The following is a 17,694-nucleotide window of genomic DNA, read 5'->3' as shown; positions in this document are numbered from 1 at the left end:
TAAAGAAATACACTTATATCTCTAATATTACTAAAAGCACCCCCCCACACACCGCCCCAAGAAACTATGCCTACAGAACTAGTAAGGCTCAAGTTAATATGTGGTCACTCCTTGACCTAGGACAGAGGGTTACAATTTGAGTGAAAAAAGTGGTAACTCAATAGAATTCATTATAGGAACAAGTCAGTCCACGACTCTCAAAAAATTAAAACCATAGACAAAGATAGCATCAAAATAAAATAAACAGGGCTTAGAGAGCTGCCAAGCATGTATGAGGCACTGGGTTCAATTCTCAGCACCACATATAAATAAAATTAAATTAAAAACATAAAAATAAAAAAATATATTTAAAAAATGAAATAAGCAGCATATAACATAATTGCCAAATATCTTTACCACTAAAAACTACAAAAAGAAAAACTATAATAGTACTAAACAAATAAGAATAAATAGCACTATAAAACATGAATACGTATGGCCTTAAAAAGAAATTACTTTTAGTCAAATAAGGTAAGAGGTAGGACAATGCTAGACACACAAGATACACAGAAAATCCTCATGCCCCCAATCAGTTTGACACATTTTTCCCAACAGCAAAACATAACTCCACAACAATCACTACATGCCAATTTTGTAGCACTTTTAGACAGACTTATGAAATACTAATAAGAGCACACCCTAAAAATCAAACATTTGAGAAAATAAGCACCATGAGAGGTAAGGAACAAAATTAGCAAAAAGAATATCATCTTAGGAAACAGAAAGAAGAAAACCTTTACAGTAGACTGAGATACAAGTATAACCTGGATGTCAGAAGTCCAGGTTCTAGAGTCACACTGCCTAATTTTGAACCTTAGCTTATCTTGCTGTGACTCTACTGAACCAACCAGTTACTTATGCTCTCTGTGCCTTACCTTCTTCATCTGTAAAACAGAGATAACAATATCACCCACATCATAAGGTAGCTAAAATGAGTGAACAACAAATAACATAGTGAACAATTTGAAGTACTTAGAAGGTACTGTTATTAGAATTAATGAAACAGATTTATGATTTGTGAATGGCAAAGTTGTTGAGATAAACAAAATCAAAGCTAGGTTAAACAGTCTATTGGACAAAAGTAAAGAATGAATTATAGGGCTGGGGTTGTGGCTCAGCAGTAGAGCACTCGCCTAGCATGTGTGAGACCCTGGTTTTGATCAATCAAATAAAAATATTGTGTCCAACTAAAAAATAAATATTTTTACAAAGAATGAATTATAACAGAGATCACAAAACCCAATAATTTCAAAATGCTAAGGATAAAGTACTTTAAAATCATTTCTTCAGAGAAAAGGTGATTTTCTATAAAGGAATAACAACATCAGATTAATACTATATTTTTCTCAGCAGAACTACTAGATGCTATAAGACAGTGCCGTAATATATTCAAAATTTTGGAGAGAATTTTTAAAATCAGAATTTTAAATAAAACAATAATTTTTTTTTGTCAGTAACATGAATGACTAAGACAATACTAGGATTGTTACCCTCCCACCTAAAAAAGTATTTACCTAAGCTAAACTTAGAATGGGAAATCCAAACTACTTTGTTTCTGAATAAAGAATTTATTCTGCTTATAAAGACAGGGCCACGGAAAGTCTATACAGTAAAAGAAGATGGAAAATGATTTATCCACCACCACAGAAGTGACATATTTTTCTGAAGGAAAAAAAGACCCACAAAAAAGCAGACCTAACCTTTGTAATATGCATAAGAGTACAGTCTAAATTTATAAGGAATCCTTAAGCCACAAAACTATCATCAAAAACAGACTCCAACACCTAAATAACAGTACAAACAAAACCCCTAAACATCCCTGATGAGCTCATAAACAATAAATAAACTACAGAAGGAAGAGAATCACCACAGGAAAATAAGTACACACAGAGTAAGTAATACCTCCAAAACTTGTGAAAATATTTTAATTATAGGATAATGGCAAGAATTGAGGTTTTAAATTTTCAACCTAATTATTCATTTTAATAAACTTACCCCAAAATGTGATTAACAACATGTTTTTAAAAACAGGAACTATGTGATCCCAACTTCATCAAAATTTTCTAGGAGTATTTTTCATTTTCGACTTTACATAATTCTCCCTCTTTACCAAATTACTCTCTTCCTTTGACTTTTATGACTATAGTAGTCTCCTGATTTTTTTTGCCCACCACCTCTCCAGTGCCCATTTCTGCTTTCTGTACATTCTAAAATCTCTGCCCAAGAGACATCAGTCACACCCAGGCCTTTAGCTCCTGACTTAACATTTCCCCACCTAGACCTTTCTTCTCATGTTCAAACTAGCATTATCTAACTGCGTATGTGCTTTTTTCCCCCTTGAATGTCACAAAGGCATCTCAAACTCAACATCCAACTAATGTCACCATCAGACGCTTCTCATACACCTTCAATACAAATACACACACTATGTCTACATTATGTTCTCTATTGCCTAACTTAAAAAATAAATAAATTTAGGAGTCATCCTTCAGAGTTCCTTCTCTTTTACATCCTATACACAAATCCTAACAAGGCTGTCACTTTACTTTCTAGATACTTTGTAAATCTGTCCACTATTTTTCTACTCTGTTACTAGGACTCCAATCCAAGCTAATGTCTTTTACTGAAATAGTTTCTACCTGGTCACCTTTCATCTATTCTGTCAATCTTCTAATTCCCCAATCTGTGTACCATGCCACAGAAGGAAGGTCCTTTCAAAATGCAAAAGTGAGCATAATCTGACTCTCAACTTGAACTATATATACAAAGTCTACCTAGCTCTCAACATTAAAGAGAAAAAAACCTCGACTTCTTAACATAATGGTTGAAACTATACTTTCTCTAGCTCATACATAGATAAGATACAGTCTTATCTCATACCATTCTACTATCCTACTTTCCATACACCCATCTTTCAGTCCTCTAGAATCACCTCCTCCCCTCCTTTCACAGAATCTTTAGACTGAATCCCCTATGCCTACATCACTATTGCCACCCTTTCAGTCTGGTTAACGCACCCTTTACACTTCAGCACATTTCTAAAAGAACCTGTACCTATCAGAAAAGGTTCAGTGTATTTTTCTTTTCTTCCTACTGCTTGCCAGGAATACCAACTTCACACTTGTTTTCAATACCTCTATGGAGGAGGTACCATGGAGTCTCCCAACACCAGCATAGTACATAGTTCAACCCTCTTAATAAATGCTGAATGAATAACTGATTCCATAATGCTTTTAAATGGAGATGAGATCCAATCACTTCCTCAGATGCTAACATTAAATAGGTCCCAAAGTTAAATAACCAATTTAACTATACATTTCCTGAGATTCAAGCCTACAATTAAAAAGTTAACTAACCCATTATGATTCTATTGAAAACCTAGCTAGGACACCAAAAAGCAAATTAGAAATGAAAGTAGTTTGTGTTTAGTCCTAGTTTATCCTTATGATCAAGTCATTCCTGGTACCCATTTTTTTTTTCAGGCTCCCACAACTCCCTTACAGATCCCTACATAACCATGCTATTTAATTTTCAGATAACTTCTTCCTACTTGAATTGTCACTATTCCTTCTTTATTATTTTCTGGCCCAGTTTTCTACCCACTTCTATAAATGTTCTTTTCAGCAGCCTATGACTTTCCCATCTTATATCCTGAAAATGAAATGACAAGACTATAAAGCGCAATACACTCTTATTTCACTTAGCTTTTTCAGCTAGTAGTGATCCCCCGCCCTTTTTAAAGTTATACATGGACACAATGTCTTTATTTTGTTTACTTATTTTTATGTGGTGCTGAGGATCTAACCCAGGGTCTCCACATGGGAGGTGGGAGGCGAGTGCTCTACTACTGAGCCACAACCCCAGTCCCCTATTTTCTTTTTGAACCTACAACTCAGTACCCTAAACTCATGCCCCACCCTATACACAACACTCAACTAATCAGTTGCCCTGGTCAACAGTTAACTACCTGCCTGTGGTGATACATAAATAAATACTCACCCAAGATTCGTTTAGTAATCTCTCATCAACATTTAGGATTATCAAGTTTCTTAATTTTGCCAATAGTGACTATGTTGATATTTCATTGTAGTTTTGATTTGCATTTCCATAATGCATCCTGGGGTGGGGAGGAGTGTGATCAGCATTTTGCAGGATAGGGCTGTAGCTCAGTGGCAGAGCGCCTGCTAGCATGTGTGAGGCACTGGGTTTGATCCTCAGCACCACATAAAAAATAAATAAAATAAAGGCATTCTATCCACCTACAACTACAAAAAGAAATTTTTTTTTAAGTACTTTGCACTTTTTTTTTTTGGTTGATTTGAATACTTTTCATATATTGTGAGTACTATTCTTTTGTCAGGTTTATTTGTTTGTGGTACTGGGGATTGAACCCAGGGAAGCACTACCACTGCACTACAACCTAGTCCTCTCTATTTTGAGACAGGGTCTAAGTTGCAGACTGGCCTCAAACTTGCAGTCATCCTGCCTCAGCCTCCATAATAGCTGGTATTACAGACATCATCACCAGGGCTGTTTTGTCAAGTTTTATGAGTTGTAACCTTCCCTCATTCTAGGACTTTTTTTTTTTTTTTTTCATTTTTAATGGTACTTAAGGAACAGAAATTCTTGACATAAGCCTAAATTTATCACTTTTTATGACAGAGCTAGTATTTTTCTTCGGGGAAAAATCCTTTGTAACCCCAAGATCATCAGGATATCCAATTTCTTTCTCCATTGGAGAATTTATAGTTTAAGCTTTTCTTCTTCAGTTTTTAATATACTTGAAATTGATTATTATATGTAGTGCAAATAGGGATTCAGTTTTAATTGTTTTCCTCCTTATATTTGCTACATCATTTATTGAAATAACTATTTTCTCCATCTTTCTATAGTCCCACCTCTATTTAGGGTTTACTAATGTCTGAATCAGCTTCTGGATTCTATATTCCATCCAAATGTTATTTACCTCTGTCCTTGCAACAATATTATGCTATCTTTATTACTACAATTTTAAATTAAATCTTGACATATGGTAGAACATTTTTATTTGGTGCTTTTTGTTTTGTCTCTTTGAATATCCACAGAAAGTTTAAAATAAATTCTACCCAAAAAATTTGGCAGGATTTTTAACTGATATTTCACTTACTCTACAAATCAATTAAGGAGAGTTAACACCTTTATAATGTAGATACATCCAATCCATGAATCCGTAAGATTATCTCCTTTACTGATTTAGGTCAGATTCTCTCTCTTTTTAGGTCTTCTTTATGTCTCTCCAGAAAGTATATAATTTCATGTTAGAGGTCTTGAACATGTTTGCTTAGAATTAATCACACCTTAATGCTAGCATGATTTATTTTTTTTTAATTTGACATGTTGACAGGAATCTGTTGATACTTTTACATTGACTGTGTAACCAGACAACTTGCATGTTTACTAATTCTAGTAATTTATCACCAGATTCTTTTAAATTTAAAATTTGAAAAAAATATCCATGTGTCTTAAAAACAGAGATATCTAGACTATTTCACAAACTTCAAGTTTTTAATGTTCTACTTATAAGAAGTAGTATTTCACCCCCATCATTCTATCCTTTTGACATCCCTTATAACTGCCAATTTTTTCAATCACAAATATATGTATATATATATGTGTGTGTATGTATATTTATGTGTATATACGCATTTAAACAAGAATATAAATACAAATAAATATCAATTTTGTTCAAAGTAAAACTTAGTTAACAAAGCACATTTAAACAAGAATACAAATACAAATAAATATCAATTTTGTTCAAAGTAAAACTTAGTTAACAAAGATAAACAACATAAATTCCAAAATGGAGTAAGTTCCTGGATACTTTTTAAAGTAGTATCTTTTTTCAAATAAAATGTTCATGAACTCAAAAGACAACAGAAATTAAGTTCAGACTTAAGTTTGTACAAAACTTGACTGATATGCATAAAAGAATTTTTTTTTTAAGTTTTCCTTGGGGTTAAATAATATTCTTCAACTAAATGATATGAAAGTTTGCTTTGGATCTCATAAAAAATTCTGGTTTAAGATCAAGTGACTACATAATAATTCTTCATCATGTTTATAAATATTAAACTGGAAGTGCCCAAAACTAGATTTATAACATAACACAAATCTGTGATAGATTCAGTTCTCACTACAAAAAGAATAGTTTTTATTTTTTTATGCAAATTTCCAGGATGCCTCAGTTGTAGCACTAAAATTCCAATTAAAAAAAAAAAATATGAGAGACTGGGGTTGTGGCTCAGTGGTAGAACGCTTACCTAGCATGTGGAGGGCACTGGATTCAATCCTCAGCACCACATAAAATAAATAAATAAACAAAATAAAGATATTGTGTCCATCTACAACTAAATAAGAAATATAGCTCAGTTGGTAAAGTGCTTGCCTAACATGCACAAGGCCCTGGGTTCAATTCTCAGCACCACCAAAAAGAAAAAAGAAAAGAAAAAAAGTCACGCAAAACAAATAAGAGACATACAACTACTCTTTTCTACTACAGAAAATAATGAAAAATGGAATGTATGTTTTAATCATACCCTCTTTTGAGCAATTTTAGCATAGTCTTTTTTCTCAGATCTTTGTTTTGCCTATCTAGAAACCTGCCAAAACCATGTATTTTATTCTCCCCATTTCATGCAATCATCTCATACCTGAAGCTTATAATTATTCATAAAGATGCTTTCTCTAATATTTTATTCTACCCAGCTTCTGCAAGTCCACGTTAATTTGTGCTTTCAAAACATCATGTGGGAACCTCTATTCTAGGTTTACCTCACAGTGGAATATCTTCTTAGTGATTTTTGTACTCTGGAGGTATCTCATAGTTCCCAGCACTTCCCTCATAAGATTCAATTAATGTTTATTTAATTTTGTTTATTTTTCAGTACTGGGGATTGAACACACAATGCCTCACACTTGAGTGCTCTACCAATGAGCTACCCCAGCCCTTTCTATTTTGAGACAGAGTCTTGCTAAGTTGCTGAGGATGGCCTAGAATTTGCCATCCTTCTACCTCAGGCTCCCAAATCGCTGGGATTACAAGCATGTATCACCACACCCAAGTAATGTTTATTGTATGATTCCTTCTTGGCACATTTACTTATTAACAAACCTTAAATTTTTGTATTCTATTCCCTTCTTCAAAAACTAAAGCAACTGTGCACGAAAGTAGTTTTTCATTTTGGCATGTCCAAATCACATATTTTTTTTAATATTAATTTTTTAGGTGTAAATGGACACAACACAATGCCTTCATTTTTATGTGGTGATGAGGATCGAACCCGAGTCCCGCCCATGCTAGGCAAGCACTCTACCACTTGAGCCCCCAAGTCACATATTTTTAAAAATTATTTAAATAGTTGGGGGAAAGTGTTATACATAAGACCATATATTTATAATCATTGGAGCTGGGTGATATATACATAAAGGGTCGCTGTAACATTAGCTCTACTTTCCTGTACAATTGAACTTTTCCAAGAAAACCGGATATGTGCATGTATATATCTAATAGACATGTATGTATATATAAAACTTATAGAATTTAATAAGTATATACATGGCTAGGGATATAGCTCAATGGTAGAGCATTTTCCTAGCAAGCACAAGGCCCTAGAGTTTGATCTTTGGCACACAAAAAGCAAAACACAATAAAAACTACATACATATGTGTAAAGTTTTTATTATGGGAAATTTCATATACACACAGACTCCCCCCACCCACAAATTATAAGTTTTCCCCAAGTAAAACTAGGTGAGTTGGCTCAAAAATGACATTAAAAGTTAGCAGCCAAAGTAAATACTAAAATTAAAAAAAGAGAAACATAGTAGTAAAAAGAGTCCAATAACATTATCATAACCTTCCTTTTGCTAATGTGATCAGAGCAACTTTAAGTATTTTAACTATAATAAAAGAATTTATTATCAAGTATGTGACAAAAGTTGATAATTATTATATATGCAAAGCCAACCTGCAATTCCAATAATGTATGAAAGAAAGACTTACTCAAAGAGAAAAAATAAGTTTCACATAAACTGTTTTTCCATTTCTGAAAGTGGCATATAAATAATTAAACTACTTCTCAAAAAGAAGTAAACATGTAAGAACCTGGGATGAAAGAATTAAAAAGTGATTAATTTGAGAAGAGAAATAGACATATTGCAAAGAATTATTATAAGACTCACTTTTATAAAGAAGCTAAATATATATAAACTGTACTGTCTTCTAAAATGTATTGTTTTATTAGATATTAAAATACACTGTATTATAATTGCTTTTACTTATAGGAAACAAAAGAATACAGAATTTGCTAAAAGCTACTTTTTCCCCCCTAAATCCTTGTAAAGCCTCTAGTTTATTTTTCACCCCAACAAACTTTACAAAAGCCAAGAAAATTCCAAGTGCCTGTCTCCTAATATAGCAAGAAAAGATTAGTAAATACTAGAATTGCATTTATACAAAAAACGGTTATACTTCTTGAGTTCTGATGAAGAATGACTGGTACAATACTGTATTCAAAAACATCATGGTTTAAACAGTTCTGAGTTGGTTTAAGGCTTATCCAACAAATGCTACATTATTTCTCTAGGTAAACAAATACTAGGTACTAACTTGCTTATCAAGAAGGGCTATTTTATAAACAAGGAAGGAAAGGCACAAAGAGCTACCTCTGTATTTTTCTTCTACTGGATCTTGATATCTAACCATTTAAAACATCTGGATTAAGATTTATTTAGTTCATCTTATATCACACTGAAATACTGAATGTACACTCAAAAAACCACCTAAGAAATATCACAATAATGATAATGTACTGAAGCAAAATATCTATTTATAATATGCCCTTTAATATGTCTCAGCCTGAAAATTAACCTAAAGCATATACCCCAGGTTCTTAATCCCAGGGCCTCATGCCTAAGCACTCTACTACTGAGGTAATCTTCAACATAATATGGCATATAGTAGAACCTGAACTAGAAAATCTGAGAAATAAAAGTTTCTCTTAATTTATAGCTAAATGAAACTTTTAGCTCAAATAAATGTGCTGAAGAAAATTAAGTATCATCAGGGTCAGTTCAGTCTTTTTTCTCAAATATTATTTCTCTAAAATGATCTACCAAATGCATACACATAAATGAATCAATTCTGCTTTGCTCTTTGAGGGGATGCGTGAGAGGTGTTGCTTTTTCATAACACCAGCATTAAAATGACTTATCAACTTTAATAGTTGATACTCTTCACTTCTATATTACATTCTTCTATAATCTAAGATAAGTATACTTTGAACACAAAAGTAACCTCAGAAGTATAGAAGTTAGGCTTTACAAAACAGATTGAGTAGGAAATAATCAAAAAAAGAAACAAAAGGAAACCTTCTGTCAATGAAAGAGCAGGCTAAATATAGGGGTGATTAAAGGCAAACACATCCCATATCCATACATGTTCAGTTCACAAGATCACAAGTCACAAATCCAAGAAAGACAAAGAAAAAAATCAATCGGAACCAGAAAGGAAAATAAAATTAAGAAAAGGGAGGAAAGCAACTTTGCTCAATGATGCTAGTGATAAAGAACAGAAAGAAAGGTAGAAGAGAAAAGGGAGGACAAAAGGGAAGATGGGGGAGGGGTGGAATACCACACCAAGTACCACTATGTGTCAACACAGTCCCCTTATGGCTAGGCAAAACCTTGAATCACCCCAGGGTTCTAATTGCTTTGAGTCAAGAAACCAGGTTAGCTAAAGTTTTTTTGTGTTTGATCTTTTTCCCCCCCTCCTGAATTAAAAATAAAGATACATGGACTCCAAGTGAGGGTGCAGACTGTCTCCTGTAGATAGAAGACAGTGTCAATTTGACAGTCTACCTTTCAAAGACTCCCAGAAAGTCTTGTTTGACAACATTAGAATGGCATGTGCCTCTACAGGTTCTTGAGTTCTGACAAAGAATGACTGGTACAATACTGTATTCAAAAACATAATGGTTTAAACAGTATTTTGAGTTGTTTTAAGGCTTATCCAACAAATGCTATATTATTTCTCTAGGTAAACAAACACTAGGTACTAACTTGCTTATCAAGGAGGGCTATTGTATAAACAAGGAAGGAAAGGCACAAAGAGCTACCTCTGTATTTTTCTTCTACTGGATCTTGATACCTAACCATTTAAAACATCTGGCTTAAGCTGATATCTAGCATTGTTTTGTTTTCATTTTTACAAAGTAAAAATCATTTATTTCTTTAAAAAAATTCCTTGAGCAAGTAATACATACCATGTTCTGTTAGGCATCTAGTTTACATCAACTATGAGACATATGTAAGGATGGAGGCAGCCAAAGAGGGCAAAGAGCTGTGCTAGGCAAACATGCAAGTGCAGAAATCATGAAGTAGGAGAATTGGTGTGATGAAGCAAAAGAAAAGTTGAAAAGAGGGACAGTGGTAATGAGATGTGTTTTGAACACTACTTACTTTCAGTCATTATCAATACTCTTAAATATTTGTTAGGCACTGGAATAAAAACATTTTTCATTCCGTCATCATACACACAAACCTGAGGTAGGATACTATTTAGATGATTAGCCTAAGGCACAAATATGTTATCATACTTGTCTAAAGTCATACAGTAATGAAGTGACCAAGATGGGATCTAAACTGGGAAACTTTGATTCCATCATCCACATTCTTATAAAAAACAATGCAGCAATCAAGGTATGTAATCATTTCTACTACCTTCTAGGTACTATGAACTTTAAAAGTGGATCTCAGACTGTTCACAGTACCTTAGGGATTCCAAAGACCTCCTCTAGAACTACTTTTCTGACAAGAGTGGAATACCAGAATAGATAAACACTTTTGAATGGAAGTAACAAATACCATCTTACTTAATCCACATTTGTTTATCTACTGAGCTCTTTATATAAAACTCTCATTTGAAAAGAGTTCAAAAGTTAAATATTTGAAAAACACTGGCATTTTTAAAAAATATTTATTGTTTAGTTTTCGGTGAACACAACATCTTTATTTTATTTTTATGTGGTACTGAAGATCAAACCCAGTGCCCCATGCATGCCAGCGAGCGCGCTACCGCTTGAGCCACATCCCCAGCCCCTGGCATATGTTTAAAATACATATAAACAACAACAACAAAAAAAAACGTTAAAAATTTGTTGAGATATAACTTATAAGCCTTGAAGTTAATGCCCTTTCTTCAGTTACTTCAGAAACAAAAAATCCAACACATGTCTTATTTTAGCATTTCAGATTTCAACTCTTTGATAATAGATAACATATTATAAACATGGCCGGAAATCTTTTATTAAGTACTGCTTGACCAGTAAAAACCATCTTCAACACCTTATGACTTCTATTCATTCTTTGAATCTCTTCCACTTCCAGCATTACTCTAGGTCCTCCATAAAAGAGTTTTTGTTTCTTCATACATAGTAGCAAAAACCATACAATGAAAATTCAAGAAGAAAAAGCCCCGTCTTTTAAGAAGATACTGGCTTCATGAAAAAGCTCTATTTTTCTAATTTCAGAGTTTTACATTCCTTCCTAAAGAAATCCTATTTCAACATGATCAGCTTTATTAGAAAAATCTCTGATTAATCTAGTGCAGAAAAATGTTATACTTCTAATATTTTAACATATATTAGAGATCTATGATAAACTAAATAAAAACTTGGCTCTGTCCTAAGGGACACCACCTGAACACCAAAATTCCAAATGAGGCACACTTCACCCAAGGCAAGCATCTCAATGTTTGTGTACTATGTTTTCTATGCCTGAAACTAACTTCTGCCCTTTTTTCTAATATTGACTTCTCTGTTCTACTGAATGCTTTAGAAATAGCATAGTCCTAATATAATGTTATTGTACTTCACAAATATTTCAGGATTATACTCATATGTTGACATCAAGACTTGGTCTTCTTCATTTTCTTTTCACTATAACCTCTCCTCTCTTCCGGTGCCCATTCCCTGAACTTTAACTAACACATGTAACTCCCAAGTACACAATTCCCTTTCCAGATTCTAAATCCATATATTTGAACAGCCCACAGGCACCTCATGCTCAACAGTAATTTATAACTGCACTCATTTTAAATTTTGCCCTCCACTATGAACCCTGCTCTCTATTCTAGTTAAAATGTTACCATTATCACAGCTCTTTGGGAGACATCTTAGATTCAGTTGTCCCATGAAATCATCTTTTAAACTCCCTCCACCCTATTTAAGGCCTTTTATTTTATCTATCTAGCTCACTTGTCTTTTTACAGGCTTCCTGGCTTCCAGTATTCTATTCTTACTTCCAATACATCCTACACAAAACAGAATTTTCTCTCTAAAATGAACTATTAGTTAGCTATTCTAATCCTTCAGTTGTCTCCCCAAATCTATAAGGTAAAGTGCTTATGTTTTTAAAACTCCCTTTTCTGGCTCTATCCTGAAGTGGCCCCTTCCTACTTTTTTCTCACCATATATTCCCAACTTCTGAGTTTTCCCTAAACATGTACTGTTAATGCTTCTCCATACTTGTATACCATTGGATAAGCCATTTTGTTACTACTAAAAAGCAAGTATTCCTTCTATATCCTCCCACACCTACCTTTCAAAACCTAACTCAAAAGACACCTACTCCTAAATCTTAACTATCTTTTCAGATAGAAGTCAGCACTCCCACCTTTATAGCCCTAATTGGATTTTGCACTTTGCACTAACCATTTAAAAATATAATATTATATATATATATATATATATATATACACACACATACATATATATATATATATACACATATATATATATATACTAAATAGCATTAATTTACTGGTTCCTCTCAATTTGCCTCTGCCATGTATTAGAAAGTCCTTGAGACTTGGAATCTCCTTTACCTTAAGCAAATGATACAAACAAAAACCAACATTTAATATCCAATGAGTGCTTATTATACATTATGCACTGTTTAACTACCTTTATTTGTATTAGCTCATTTAATCATCATGACAACTTACTGAGATGGGCATTATCCTTCCTTCTCAAGAATTATGTGAAACAAAAGCACAGAGAGGTTTAGTCATTTGCTTGAGGTCATGCAAAGAGCAAAGTAAGGAACCAAGCTCACATGATTAGGCTCTAGGCAAATATGAAAAAACCAATCTTCCAGTCCCCAGCAACAAGCACAGTGCCTGGTATAGAGTAAGTTTCATAAGTATTTGCTAAAGCTCTGCTAGAATATTTTGTATATTATCCAACCTAACAAAAATTTTCCTCAACTCTACTGATTTAGTGCTAGTGTGCAGTTACGAGTTGTGTAAAATATGTAACATTCCCAGTCTAGTACAGTAAACATTTTTCCAAAGAAATATATTACTCAGGTAAAGGATAATAAACAGTGTGTACCTGGAAGCTGGTGGTATAGCACTTGCCTAGCAGGAGAAGAACCTGGTTTCAATTGAGAATTGAACAAAAAAATTAAAATTAAACAAAAAAGTGCAATTAGCTTAATTAAATTTTCATTCAGAGAATACTCCACATCCTTTTCTCGGTCCTATGTGGGTCCCTGTATGGTCTGGTCTCTAAAGTCTTTCATCAGTTCTCTATATAACTCACAAAACCACTTAGTATTGTATACAGAAATGAAAAACATCTCCTGTAGACATATGAATTTTTGTTGCATTATTTAGAAGGAAAAAAAAAATCTCTGCAGCCAGGCATGGTACCATGTGTCTGTAAACCAGCTACTCCTAGTTACTTGGGAGGCTGATAAGAGAATCGCTTGAGTCCAGAAGTGGAGACAAACCTGAGCAACATAATAAGATCCCATCTCAAAACCAAAGGAACAAAACATACACACACACACAATAAATAAATAAATAAATAAATAAATAAATAAATAAATAAATAAATAAAAATAAAAAGCTAAAAAAGAAAAAAGCATCTCAATAAGGGTTTAATTTTCACAATTACCAATCTTAGTAACTGACTTAATCCTATCCTAACACAACCACTTCAAACTATATCCTGGCTACAGGCACATTATTTTTGTTCCTTCAACATACTAAGCTTATTTCTACTTGGAGGAATGCACTTAACCCAGATCTTCACATGCCTAACTTGAAAATTCTGGTTTTAGCTCAAATATCACCTCAAAAGGCTTTCTTTTACTTTCAAATCTATAGTGGTAGCCTCATAACTATACTCGTTAAGTACACCCAGATATTAGCTAGCATATTACTCTATTTTTTCATGGCCTTATTACTAACATTATCTTGATCCTTTTGTTCTGTTGTTTCCCTTTTTGCAAAATAAGCTCCATTACAACAAAGACGGTTTATATCCCACACTCTGTACCTGGCACACAGTTATCATACAATGGATATTTTTTAGATGACTTGAATGTTAAAATTATTATTAATACAAAAAACATTTGTTTTACCGAAGTTTATATATATATATATATATATATACACACACACACACACACACACACACATATATATCTCTGAAGCCCATAAGCCAATGTTATTTCAAATTCTAAGAGCCATTACACAGAGTCATATCCCTAGCCCTTTTTATTTTTTTGAAACATTTTTCTGGCTAAATTGCTTAGGGGCTCACTATGTTGCTAAGGATACCTTTGAACTTGATCTTCCTGCCTCAGTCTTTTCAGTCGCTTGGATTACAGGCATGTGCCACTGCACCTGGCTAAAGGTATATGTTCTTAAACTAAAACTGACTATGGGTATCAAAATGTAGTGAGTCTACATTGTGAATTTTCTTAAAATATGAAGTTTATCGTAACTAACTTTTTGCAAAAATCATATTATTTTTTTCCCTTTCATGGGTTTTTAAAATTGGGTATCTACCACCCCAAGAATAATGACAATATTAGAAATAGGAGAGTTAAGGCAGATTAGGTTAGCAGGTAGGTGACAAGATATGCATGTCGCCACACGGTTTCAGATTCTGGCATTCCTTAACATCTTGCCAAGAAGTTCATATTCCCCATAAAATTGATATTATAATTGAGAACAAGTATATTATGACTAAAGATTCCATTAAAAAATCAGATATGCTAAAGGGAGTATTTCTTCTTCATTTTTACAGCTGTTAACTAGAATGGTTTGGAACACAGAAGCAAAATGTTATAGTTCTGCAGCCAAAAAGATCAGAAAGAGTAAAAAACAATGAAGAAAAGAAGGGGACACAACAAACCTATCAAATATACTTTGACAGTGTTTTTAGTACAGGCAAATGTTCAATATGGAATAATGTCTTGTCAACTTTAGGTTTTGTTGTTTCTAAAAAGTTGGCACAACCAGCAGCTGGCAATGTAAAAAAAAAAAAAAAATCTCACAGAAAACAGAGGTTAAAGGCCTCTGTTTAACCCTTCTGGAAGAGGATCTCTGAGAATCTGATAGATATGGATTTTCTTACCAGAAAAGTGTGCATAAAAGTGTTGCAGAATTTCAAAATTGTTTTTTAAAAGACTTCCCAACATAAGTCATAAACAGTGGCATCTATTTAAAGAAAAAAAAATCAGACTCACCAGCACTGAGAAACCTGCCAAGTTACCTTCATCAATAGTTATACAATTTTTAGTTTCTAGAAAATCCTGACTATACTTATTTTTCAAGTTTTTGACCTAGCCGCTATATCATATAAAAATTAATACTATCTCCATTGGGGGGGGAACCCACCAAGGGATCTTACTAATTAGGCAAATTAGATGGTTATATAGCCATCTAGTTCTTTTTCAAACTGCTCTGGTATTTAAGGACTTTTCTATCAAAAAGTAAAATAATCTGATCCATTTCTTACATATCTCAAGAAATTAGGAATAGGTGGCAGGAAGTGAGTTTAAAAGAACTAGGATTAATATTTAGTTTTAAGAAATAAATCACATTTAAGAAAATTTTGGTTTTTAAATTTTGGTTTATAAATGTAACTTTATTCTATCTCTAATCATGGTTGGAACAGGACTACTCTACCAATACTTAACTACATGTCTTTTGTGAATTCTCAGAAAAAAATCAAGAAGCTCCATAAAGAAAAACATCAAATATGAGATTCTGTAATAAAGAAAATATTTTTCTTGAAAATGCAATCATAAAATATAGATATCAAGCTATGAATAAATTATATTCTCAAATACTTTTCAACCTCAGAACTAATAAGCCTGGGCATTCTGCATATAAGTACACATTTCTAATTAAGAAACAAAGGCAAACTTGGTACCCAACTTCACAGAGCTGACAATATCTGATAATCCTGTAGCAGGAACAAACAAGCAAATACAATCAAGCAAAGAACAGAACACATGAGGTACTAAGGACACATGACTCACTCATACTTTCTCATTTAAAAGAATCTGAAGTATAATTTACATGCATTAAAATAAACAGACCTTACATATTGATTTAATGAGTTGACAACTGTATACATAATATCACTCTCATCACCTGAAAACATCAACCCAGAAAGTCTCCACATACACCTTACCTTTCCAGTCACTTCCCTTTTTCAAACACTGACTTTTTTCACATATTAATATTTGTTCATATATTTATTTTGTTCATTTGCAGTTTTTTTTCCATGTTTTGAAGTCCAAATCCTACTTTTTATATGTGTGAATCTGGCTTCTTTTACTTAACATGTTTTTGAGGTTTATTCCTTTTACTATTACTATAATCCATAGTTTTACTGAAGGGTTTTTGAGTTGTTTCCAGTTAAGACAATAATAGGAGGCTATACATTCTTACAAAATATGAATGAATACTCTTGTAAAGGTCTTTTTAAGGACATGTGTTTTCATTAGGGGTGTGGGGGGTGTGTGTGTGAATACTTTGTGGCCAATTCCATTCCTAGGTTATGGAATAGGCATGTATTTACAAAAATATTAAATCATTTTCCAAAATAAATACTATTTACACTCCCTTCAAAAATGTATAGGAACTCCAATTCCATCATATCAGATTTTATTTATCCTTATATATTTTGTTTATCCTTATATATTACACTGGGTGTTGAAGATACTAGTAAGCAGGGTAGACCAGGCCATAGAAAGCTTACCATATGGAAGGCTTCTACAACTGAAATTTAACTTAAACCTGGATAAATTATTGAGCAAAAAAGGCAGGGAAAGAGCAGATACAAGGGCTAAAGAATGCACATGTATCATTATTTTCATAATGTTACTACTATAAAGCTTTAGCAAGTTTTTGTGATTGCAGGAATATGCTTTAAAAGGGGAAAAAGTGGTTAGCTCTTTGTTACTATAACAAAACACCTAAGATAATCAACTTACAAAGAGGAGGCTGATGGTTTCAGTCTGTGATTGGTGAGACCTATTTTTTTAGGCCTCTGCTGAGGGGTAAGGAGGAGCACATCATGGTGGTAACATGTGGCATAGCAAACCTACTTACCTCATGGCACCAAAGCAAGAAAGAGAAAGGGGCAAAATCCCACCATTTCTCTCAAGGGCATGTGCCCAACAACTGGAAGACCTTCCACTAGGCCCCATCTCTCTTAAATTTCCATTATGTCTTAATAGCACCAAGACAGGGACTGAGTGTTTAACACATGGGCCTTTAGGGAACACTAAAATCCAAATTACAACATTCTG

General features: G+C 33.3%; 1 protein-coding gene across 2 annotated transcripts in view; it reads right to left on the bottom strand.

The window, feature by feature from the left end:
• Positions 1-17,694, bottom strand: part of Stt3b (STT3 oligosaccharyltransferase complex catalytic subunit B) — a 91,554-nt gene that overhangs the window by 55,183 nt on the left and 18,677 nt on the right. The window lies entirely within an intron of this gene.

Source organism: Marmota monax, unplaced genomic scaffold (assembly GCF_021218885.2).
Source record: "Marmota monax isolate L192 unplaced genomic scaffold, Marmota_monax_Labrador192_F-V1.1 WCK01_AAM20220418_F8-fsc00021, whole genome shotgun sequence".
In the NCBI taxonomy this organism is placed as follows: domain Eukaryota; kingdom Metazoa; phylum Chordata; class Mammalia; order Rodentia; family Sciuridae; genus Marmota; species Marmota monax.
Note: the sequence above shows the minus strand (reverse complement) of the source record. Positions and strands in the feature narration are given on the sequence as shown.